Below are 247 nucleotides of genomic sequence, written 5' to 3'. Positions count from 1 at the left end.
CCGGGGGTGCAGTTGCCATTGCGTGCGCCGGCGGCGACGATGTCGACGAGCTCAATATTGATGAGTCATTGTTGATGTTGTTGACATTAAATGGGGCGCAAAACGTACTGACTATGTCAGCTACGTATTCAACACCATCGTCGTCGTTCTTCTGCATCGGTCTCAGCAATAAGGGTTCCCACGTAGGAGACAGAGACCAACCCTTGTCTCTGTTGAAATTAGGTCGACGGTTGATTTCAATGGCTTC

Source organism: Papilio polytes, unplaced genomic scaffold, assembly GCF_000836215.1.
Source record: "Papilio polytes unplaced genomic scaffold, Ppol_1.0 DF822845.1, whole genome shotgun sequence".
NCBI lineage: Eukaryota > Metazoa > Arthropoda > Insecta > Lepidoptera > Papilionidae > Papilio > Papilio polytes.
Note: the sequence above shows the minus strand (reverse complement) of the source record.